This window comes from Pinus tabuliformis, chromosome 4_2 (genome assembly GCF_031772625.1).
Source record: "Pinus tabuliformis cultivar Carrire ecotype Pingquan chromosome 4_2, CPIR1, whole genome shotgun sequence".
NCBI classification, from domain to species: domain Eukaryota; kingdom Viridiplantae; phylum Streptophyta; class Pinopsida; order Pinales; family Pinaceae; genus Pinus; species Pinus tabuliformis.
This window is the reverse complement of record NC_142304.1, coordinates 515,621,634-515,629,659: the sequence shown is the minus strand read 5'-3', so window position 1 is coordinate 515,629,659 and position 8,026 is coordinate 515,621,634. Positions and strand designations below refer to the sequence as shown.

At 34.3% G+C, this 8,026-nt stretch overlaps 1 non-coding gene across 1 annotated transcript; it reads left to right on the top strand.

Annotated features, from left to right (window-relative positions):
• Positions 1-1,138: 1,138 nt before the first annotated feature.
• On the top strand, positions 1,139-1,212 carry TRNAI-AAU (transfer RNA isoleucine (anticodon AAU)). Its single transcript has one exon. It is a non-coding gene; the product is annotated as a tRNA-Ile (tRNA).
• Positions 1,213-8,026: the final 6,814 nt, after the last annotated feature.

The following is an 8,026-nucleotide window of genomic DNA, read 5'->3' as shown; positions in this document are numbered from 1 at the left end:
AACACTATACACTCACTAGTATATAATAATGATTACAATTATGCCTTTTTCCTGCACTTCACTAGGCAATTCAAATTGCATGCATGACTAGGGTTGTTTTTAGTAAATTGACTAGTTAACTCAGAGATCAATGAGTTAACAACAATTACAACTACTCAACTCAATTCATACTGACTCTATTCTAGACTAGAGTTCAGATAACTGAGTTTCACTAAATATAATTCCACTAGATTGCTAGATCTTAGCAATCAACCCATGCACAACTCTACTTCTTGCCCACAAACTCGAATTGACTGACTTAATTGAGTGATTTTGCCATGTCACTCCTGCTGACTGCTTGCCAACTCATCTTGTTGAAGCGGAAATTCGAATTTCTCCATTTGACTAAGGTGCAAGTCAAATGCAGGCTTTTCTTGGTACAATTTAACGGATTGGTGGTGGCTACGTCCACAAAATATTTGCACTAGGAAGATCCACCTAAAGGGATCACTTCCTATTGGCTCAACCACGAAGCCTCATACCGAGTGTCGAGAAAATTGAACCTATGACCTCTCAACAACAGAAGTGCTTTAACGATGGAGACTCAACTAATTGAACTAATCCTCGGGACTCAAAATCATTAGACTTATATATTGCAAATAATCAAATTCATAATCCTTAATAACTACATATAAAACAAAAAATAAATTTTAAGTGATCTTAATACATCCTTATAATATGACAAATAAATAAAAAAACAATTATTAATAAACCAACAAAAAAATTCTAAATTTTAATAGAAAATATCTCAAATAAATCAATAAACAATTAAGAAATATATCTAAACTATCAATAAATTAGTATAATATTTTTATCAATAAGAAAAATGAAACTTTCATTTTTAAACGAGGAAATGGTTATCAAATCACTTTCAGCCATTTAAACTTATAATAATTATAATAGTAATATCATTATGCGTTATAAATTTTTAACCCTTCAAAAAAAATGTATGTTGTAACCATTTAAGGAACCAAAATGAGATTGATTAGTCTGTGAAGAATTACAAAGAATGATTGCTGATGCAATCTCTTTATGGGAATCAATTTAAGTCAAATATAAGAAAAAAAAAAATTTAAGCACCATTAACGCAACAACATATGGCCTATTAGCTCAGTTGGTTAGAGCGTCGTGCTAATAACGCGAAGGTCGCAGGTTCGAAACCTGCATAGGCCAACCTTGTCTTTTTAAACAGATCTATTTTGATGCCTCCACCTTTCAAGGTTTTGCTCGGATATATTTACAGTTACATCGTCAAGATAAATGCCGCGAAGGTCGCAGGCACGAAACCTGCATATGCCAACCTTGTCTCTTCAAACAAGGTCTATTTTGATGCCTCCACCTTTCAAGGTTTTGCTCGGATATATTTACAGTTACATCGTCAAGATAAAATGCTGCTTATGTGAAAATTATAACCCTAAAAATATATTTTCAGAAATGAGATATAACGTTTGTTCAAATCCCAAACAAGCAATTATTTAGATATAAGGCTAGTTCAAATCCCAAACAAGCAAGTAATGGACAAAATTGAATTTTAGATTTAGAAAGAGGACTTAAAAGGTTAAAAATCTAATACAGTTCAGCAAAGATGTAACAATAAATAGCATAAAGAGATGTTTGCATTCCAAGCTGAGAATGCTACTGCAAATAAAGGGTTTTTTTCTTTTGGTTAATACTTGTTAAAGGATAACAATGTAAATATTTGTAACATTTATTTATCAGTGTAGATCCATCCTAAATAAGGATCTAATGTGAGTCGAGAGGGATCCAATTTCTTCAGGCCATCAAACAAACAAGCAATGGACAAAATTGAATTTTAGATTTAGAAAGAGGACTTAAAATGTTAAAATTCTAATATAGTTCAGCAAAGATGTAACAATAAATAGCATAAAGAGATGTTTGCATAGAGGGATCCAATTTCTTCACGCCATCAAACAAACAAGCAATGGACAAAATTGAATTTTAGATTTAGAGAGAGGACTTAAAATGTTAAAATTCTAATATAGTTCAGCAAAGATGTAACAATAAATAGCATAAAGAGATGTAACTGCAAAACATTTTTTTTTTTTGGTTAATACTTGTTAAAGGATAACAATGTAAATATTTGTAACATTTACCAATTTCTTCACGCCATTCTAAATACGGATCTAACATGAGTCGGGAGGGATCCAATTTCTTCACGCCATTTTAAATACAGATCTAACATGAGTGGGGAGGGGTCCAATTTCTTCATGCCATTTTAAATACGGATCTAACATGAGTCAAGAGGGATCCAATTTCTTCACGCCATTTTAAATACGGATCTAGCATGAGTCGGGAGGGATCCAATTTCTTCATGCCATTTTAAATACAGATCTAACATGAGTGAGGAGGGATCCAATTTCTTCATGCCATCTTAAATACGGATCTAACATGAGTCGAGAGGGATCCAATTTCTTCAAGTGATTTTTATTTTTTTTATATGAACCCACATCATTTGAATATTTTGTATAGTAATTTAATTTTTTTTTTTTGGCCAATATGAGCAAAATTTCAACTTTGGTGATGGAAGGATAGGGTTACACATCATACTAGGTTGTAGAATGAGCCTCTCGGATCCTATGTTGCACTCGTGTTTTTGGATGGAGAAAGGTGAGGATGGGGATGAGTCCCCGAGATGATGGGTTGGAGACTTATATATATATATATATATATATTTTTTTTTTTTTCAGAATTTACTATTGATATTTGTAGTCATTTCAAGCTTGTAAGCATAACAATCTATATTTGTCACTTATATTATATGGCATTATGCACAACCCTTACACTTGCCGCTTACGAAAAATCTCAAGTAATTTAAAAAAAGTTTGAGTGACATTCCATTATTGACTACTAGACATAAGCTTTAGCTTTAGGAAACCTAAGTGTAACTATTTTCAATTTGCAATAAGGTCCATGAATGATCTATTAGATAGAGAACTATCTTATAACAATTTTTCTTCCTCATATGTTTGGCTAATTATGATTATGTTAAACATAAAAGACATTCCCTTCTCAATCGGTTTTGTCAAACTTTTTATGGTTGTGTTGAAAACCACTATAAATACTTTGGTTTTGTAAAGAGATTAAATTTATATTCCAGATTAAGAAGTTGATTGGATAGGAATTTATACAAAAAGTAAGTACCCAATCCAAGTCACTACTATCTGATCGTTTTCATGATGCTTGAGATTGGGATGGTGGAAGCATTGCACTGGAATGACCCCTAGAAACCCATGTACAATATGTAAAAGTTGAGATGATAAAAAAGTGAGAATGAACAAGAGCACTAACCACAAGGATTGGCCTTTTGAAATGTTGCATTTTCTGTTTTATTGACATGAAGGCATTGCTTGAATTTTTCCATAAAAATACAATATCTAAATCACCAAAAACCCAAATTGAAACTCATCTGTTATGCCCCTATACTACTAGTGTAACCCCTTATTGTTATTAGTACAACCCACTTATTATATTGATGTACCCATGTAGTGCCCATATTGTGCCCCATAGAAGCCCACTATTGTTATTATTGTGCCCTTACATTATTATTGTTATGTCGGCTCTGATTATGTTATGACTCCTTAGACTCCTATATATAGAAAGGAGGTCTTTTCATTTGTATCATCGAAGAATTGTTCATTTATGTAATGTAAAGGAGGTTGCCCCCTCAAAGAGGCTGAATTCTAAGGCGTGGATCTCTCTTTTCTATCTTTTTGTGAGCTGGTTTCATAACATTTGGTATCAGAGCTTTGGATTCTAGGGTTTCGCTGCTCCAAACAGGTCATCGTGGCATTTTCGCTATAAATTCTTTTCTGTGACGTTTCAAAAGTCGCAAAAAAAACCCATTTGAGAAGAAATCGCGCTGAACCTTGGTTCCAAATTTCAGAGCTTTTGGTGCGATATTTGCGGAGATATGATCTGAGGAAGTTGGTATTTTTGCAGACTCCTGAATTACATTCAAAACAGGTGACCTGGGGAAAAACGTCATAACTTTCTCTCTGGGGATCGAATTGAAATTTCGTAAGAAGGCACAGAAAGAGGACGGACTGTAGGTTTTTGCATGCGTTTTTCAGATCCAAGGTTGAAACAGCGAGACGTGGAACTTCATACAATTTCGCTCTTCTGGAAAGGTATATAATTAGGTCATCTTGGGAGATTGTGCATAACTCTTTCTTAGAGAATCAAATTTGGATCAGACTTGTGGCATTGGAAAGAGGACACAGAGGGCTACTATAGTTCACAATTTCAGAAGTTAAAGATCTGAAAGTACAGAGTTATAGTTGTTTCAAGATCGAGCTCCTAAAATCAAGAAAAAGCGAGATGAGGAAGTTTGATGGCAAGGATCCGGTAAATTGGATACTACAGATGGAGAAATATTTCGATCTACATGAGGTGCAACTGTTACAAAAGGTATGTATTGCACCTTCATATTTAGAACCGTATCAATTTTTATGGTATGAGGGGCTTTGTTCTCGTAAAACACTTGTTACGTGGTCAATTTTCACGGAGGAAATGATAGCACATTATGAGGATACAAAGAGCAACACCTTCTTTAGAGCAACACCACAACAATTGGAAAGAGTAAAAAGGCTTTGTGACATAGTGGAAAGAAAAATTATGGAAACCAGGAAGCATACCCCTCACAACTATAAAGATGGAAGTGTTGTTTCTCCTAGCCTTCCACAACCTACAAGGGTTACACCACAACAATTGGAAGAAAAAAGAGAAAAAGGGCTTTGTTACAATTGTGATAGCAAATGCATTAAAGGTCATAAGTGTGCTGAGAAGAAATTATTTTACATAGAATATGAAGAGGAGGAAGAAAAGGATCAAGAAACATCAAAAGAAGAAGATATGCGCCAGGACCCCATCCCAGAGAAAGAAGAAATGAATCAGACGATATCTTGTAAAGCATTGGCAAAAATTACCACTTCTCAAACTCTCAAGATAGAAGGACATATCAAGAAGAAAAAGGTGCAAGAAGTGAAAGATCACATCGAGAAAGAAGAAATGAATCTAACCATATCTTGTAATTCATTGGTCGAAATTACCACTCCTCAAACTATCAAGATAAAAGGACATATCAAGAAGAAAAATGTTCAAGAAGTGAAAGATCACATCGAGCATCAAGAAATGAATCCGACCATATCTTGTAAAGGATTGGAAGAAATTACCACTCCTCAAACTCTAGAGATAGAAGGACATATCAAGAAGAAAAATGTTCAAGCAGTGAAAGATCACATCGAGCATCAACAACAAGTTCTCCAACTTTTAAAGGATAACGCCACTTCGGTGCAAAATCAAAGGAAACAACAGGTAGATCAACATTGTATTGAAAAATGTTTTGATGTGGGTGATTGGGTACTTTTACTGCTACATCTCAAGCAAGCTATTTATGAGAAGGAAATGTTGGCAATACTACATGCACTTAAAAAATGGCAACCTTACCGAATGGGAAGACTCTTCAAAGATGAGGATGTTGAAGCATTGTTTTATGCTATTTCTATTATCCAACCAGATTGGATAAACGAAGCAAGGGATGAATGGAAGAAGGATGAAGAAGTATGGCCACTTATTCAAAAGTTGCAAAAGATCCCAATTCAAACAATATTGCCAGAAATTGAAGAGGAAGGAAAAATCATATTGGAACCTGGAGCAGTGACAGAAACAAGAACTCGACAACTACAAAATCGATCAATTTCAGAGTATCTCATCAAGTGGAAGAACTTACCTGCTGAAGATTCCACATGGGAGGACAAGAATTTTATAAAGAAGCATCAAGAACTACTCAAGCGTTGAGGACAATGCTTTTTGAAGGAGAGGGGCATGTTAGGCCCCTATACTACTAGTGTAACCCCTTATTGTTATTAGTACAACCCACTTATTATATTGATGTACCCATGTAGTGCCCATATTGTTACTATTGTGCCCCATAGAAGCCCACTATTGTTATTATTGTGCCCTTACATTATTATTGTTATGTCGGCTCTGATTATGTTATGACCCCTTAGACTCCTATATATAGAAAGGAGGTCTTTTCATTTGTATCATCGAAGAATTGTTCATTTATGTAATGTAAAGGAGGTTGCCCCCTCGAAGAGGCTGAATTCTAAGGTGTGGATCTCTCTTTTCTATCTTTTTGTGAGTTGGTTTCATAACATCATCACACAAAACCCATGTTTTGAGCTACAACTTATATGATAGAGTTAGATTTAATGTAATACAAAAACAATGGATGAAAACAATGATCGTATTGTTCAAATATCGATGTCCATGATTGTCAAAACTAAAGATATATGCTTGGATTATCCTTGAACTCTGCCTAGAACATCCATGAAACCTTCCCAAAAAATCCCTAAAATTTGTTTGTAATCTCCTTGAAATATGTTTGGAACATCTTGGGGATGACTAGCTACAAGTCCTCAAGTCCTTGATGAAGTCCACAAAAGTTTGGGGACATTTTCTAAGGGTCCACAAGTACCCAAAATGAGGGAATGTAGGGTGTGCAAGTTTTTTTTTTGGTGAGTAGGTGGGAGGTGCCCATGCAACATAGGTGAAAACACTCAATATAAGGGGAAAATATGATAGAAGGATAATGAAACACATAATTTGAGTTTAGGAGAAGGGAGTATGCAATAATTAGATAGGAAAAACACATTAGGTGATGATGTGGAGTATGGGAAGGAGCACAAATGGTGAAAACAATGAATATCCATGATAAGAGCAATGCACCAGGGGAAGATAAAAGGTCATAGAGTAAGACTAATCAACATGTTTAAATTGGAGGTGTCATAGGGAATATGAAGAATGGAAAATGGAAGTTGAATATGAAGAACAAAAAATAGAAGTTGAAGCCACATGAAGGTAGTTAAAGAGTTAATGTGTAGCTAACAACTAACCCAAGTTGATTATGTTAAACATAAAAGATATTCCCTTCTCAATAGGTTTTGCAATTTATTTTGTGGGTTGGGGGGACGTCCCCATGCAACATAGTTGAAAACACTCAAGATAAGGTGCAACTATGATAGAAGGATAATGAAACACATAATTTGAGTTTAGAAGGACATGTACAATAATTAGATACGAAAAACACATTAGGTGATGATATGGAGTATGGGAAGGAGGACACATGGTGAACATAATGAATATCCATAATAAGAGCAATACATCAGGGGAAGATAAAAGGTCATAAAGTAAGACTAATCAACATGTTTAAATTGGACATGTCAAAGAAAATATGAAGAAAAAAATGGAAGTTGAATATGAAGAATAAAAAATAGAAGTTGAAGCCACATGAAGGTAGTGAAAGAGTTCATGGGTAGCTAACAATTAACCCAAGTTGAGTGAAAGTTAACACATCTATTATGATTGACAATGCATTGATGCCATTGTGCTAAAGAAGTAAATTTATTATTTTAGACTTTGTTGAGAGTGAGGAATTGGTTGTAGATACCAGGGTAGAGTGATAAAGCACACTCTATATTATGTACAAGTGTTTTGTTGGAGATTTAGCTTGATTTTCTTACTAAATTATTTTATGTATTTTATTTAGCATGATTACCTTTCAACCTACCATTGTAGACTTCTACATGGACTATGTGGTTGAAGTTTGGAGAAAATCAACCTCTCGGTCCATGATTATGCAATTTGGTATTAGAGTAAGGATAAGAGTTCCAAGAATGAGAATTAGGTGACAAGTAAACTTGAAGAAGATAACTAGAGGTTTCTATCTAAAAGAAATGGAAGAAAATAATAAACATAGAATTGTAGGCATTAAGGGGAAGAAAAGCCATGAGGAAAGAATAAACCAAAAAAGCTAAAGAGAAAAACTCATAACCAAAATTTAGGAAGAAAATGAAGTCCTAGATTGGGATGTGCAAGAAATTAGTAAGGATATTGAAGAATAAGAAGATAATGAAGATTGAAATTTCCCATTGATGTGAAAGTTTGAAGGATGAGGAAATAATAG